At 48.8% G+C, this 2,558-nt stretch overlaps 1 long non-coding RNA gene across 1 annotated transcript; it reads left to right on the top strand.

Moving 5' to 3' along the window:
- The first annotated feature begins 727 nt into the window (after nucleotides 1-727).
- Nucleotides 728-2,321, top strand: LOC306652211. Its single transcript, XR_013761322.1, has 3 exons — nucleotides 728-1,174; nucleotides 1,494-1,529; nucleotides 1,665-2,321. It is a non-coding gene; the product is annotated as an uncharacterized lncRNA (long non-coding RNA).
- The last annotated feature ends 237 nt before the right edge of the window (nucleotides 2,322-2,558 follow it).

Raw genomic sequence — 2,558 nt, 5'->3', positions numbered from 1 at the left:
TTCTTATCAGAGTGGCTCCTTCCATTGTTTCTATATTGAGACCTTGCACATTTCTGAAGCACTATCAACTGGAGGAGTAAGTCACTGAGAATGTGGGTACTTAGTGTTGGTAAACTGCCATATTTACAGCTGGGTAAGAAATTGTAGAGCCAGCAAAAAAGGGTAGAGAGACAGTAGTGCACTAGGCAGAAGGAGGAAAGGATTATACAGGTTCTCCAGGGAAGAGGCTGCCACTCAAAGAGGATTCATGGTTTGTTGAGAAGCGAAAGAGATTCAAATGGTTGGATTTTACTACAGGAATTAGTTTTGTCAGTGTTGAAAATGCAGACAAGTAAAAAGCATTAAAGGACAGAAACCAACTATCTATTCTTTAAGGTGGTTAGAGGGTGCCTGCACATTTATTAAGCTTTTTCAAAGAAGTTTGTTTCTTTGAAATGCAGGAAGATACATAGATTAAGGAAGTTTCCTTATCCAAGAAGTCCCTATGACCAAGATCAAAGAAAGTCTGTTTATCTTGAAAGACCAGAAGGAGCCAGGCAACTCCAGAGACCCAGGGAGGGATGGAAGACATGGGGAGAAACCACTGAAGTGTGGATGCAACATGCATGGGGAGACTGGAAGAGGGAATCTGGGTGGGTAAGCTAGAGAGAGGTATGTGCAGGTCTACCTAGAAATGGAAGAGCAAGAATGAAATGAGCACTGTTGAACTAGGTGTAACTGTGAGCCAGGTGTGACTGTGAGCCAGGTGTGACTGTGAACCAGGTATGACTATGAGCTAGGTGTGATGACTGTGAACCAGGTGTGACTGTGAGCCAGGTGTGACGACTGTGAGCCAGGTGTGACCGTGAGCTAGGTGTGACTGTGAGCCAGGTGTGACAACTCTGAGCCAGGTGTGACTCTAAGCCAGGTATGACCGTGAGCTAGGTGTCACCGTGAGCCAGGTGTGAGTGTGAGTCAGGTGTGACTGTGAGCCAGGTGTGACAACTCTGAGCCAGGTGTGACTCTAAGCCAGGTGTGACCGTGAGCCAGGTGTGACCGTGAGCCAGGTATGAGTGTGAGCCAGGTGTGACTGTGAGCTAGGTGTGACTGTGAGCCAGGTGTGACAACTGTGAGCCAGGTGTGATGATTGTGAGCCAGGTGTGACTGTGAGCTAGGGGTGATGACTCTGAGCCAGGTATGACTGTGAGCCAGGGGTGACTGTGAGCCCTGTGTGATGACTGTGAGCTAGGAGTGACTGTGAGCCAGATGTGACCCTGAGCCAGGGATGACTGTGAGCTAGGTGTGACTATGAGCCAGGTGTGACTGTGAGCCAGGTGTGACAACTGTGAGCCAGGTGTGACTGTAAGCCTGGTGTGATGACTGTGAGCCAGGTGTGACTTTGAGCCAGGTGTGACTCTGAGCCAGGTGTGACTGTGAGCCAGGTGTGAAGACTGAGCCAGGTGTAATGACTGTGAGCCAGGGGTGACTGTGAGCCAGGTGTGACTGTGAGCCAGGTGTGACTGTGAGCCAGGTGTGATGACTGTGAGTCTGTGTGACTCTGAGCCAGGTGTGACCGTGATCTGGGTATTACCATGAGCTAGGTGTGACTGTGAGCCAGGTGTGATGACTCTGAGCCAAGTATTACTGTGACCCAGGGGTGACTGTGAGCCAGACACAACTGTGAGTCAGGTGTGACTGTGAGCTAGGTGTGATTGTGAGCCAGGTGTGATGACTGTGAGACAAGTGTGACTGTGAGCTAGGTGTGATTGTGAGCCAGGTGTGACTGTGAGCTTGGTGTGACAACTGTGAGCCAGGTGTGACTGTGAGCTAGGTGTGACTGTGAGCCAGGTATGATGACTGTGAACCAGGTATGACTGTGAGCCAGGTGTGACTGTGAGTCAGGGTTGACTGTGAAGATGTTCATAGAAGACGCACAAGTGCCAGGTCTTTACCAGTAAGAGGACTATTTTAGTCAGCTCTTTCACTGCTCTGACTAAAGGACCCAACCAGAACAACCGTAGAGGAGGACGAGTTTATTTGGAGCCTCACTGTTTCACCGGTCTCAATCTATAGAGAGCAGACTCCATTCCTTGGGGCTCAAGGCAGAAGAGTGTGGCAGAGGGAAACAGCTCACATGATGTTTTAGTCAGCTTTTTCCCTACTGTGACTAAATGATCTGACCAGCACAATTATAGGGAGGAAAGGTTTATTCGAGGGCTCACGTTTTCAGAGGTCTTAGTCCATAGAAGGCTGGCTCCATTCCTCATGGCTCAAGATGAAGCAGAACATCACGGTGGAAGAGTATGGCAGAGGGAAGCAACTTGCATCATCAGGAAGTAGAGAGAGAGACTCCACTCTCCAGATACAAAATATATACCCCAAATCCACATCCCAATTCCAATCTCCTCCAGGCACACCCTACCACTTCAGTTAATCCCTGTCAGGGGACTATTTCGATGATTGGTTTAAGATTGCTGGAACCCAATTATTTTTCCTCTGAACCTTCTTACATTGTCTCACATGTGAGCCTGTCAGGGATACCTCACATCTAAACCATAACAAGGATCATAGTATCCAGG

Source organism: Sciurus vulgaris (assembly GCF_902686455.1).
Source record: "Sciurus vulgaris genome assembly, contig: HiC_scaffold_144_arrow_ctg1, whole genome shotgun sequence".
Taxonomy (NCBI): Eukaryota; Metazoa; Chordata; class Mammalia; order Rodentia; family Sciuridae; genus Sciurus; species Sciurus vulgaris.
The sequence above is the reverse complement of the archived record's forward strand: the minus strand, read 5'-3'. Positions and strand labels throughout refer to the sequence as shown.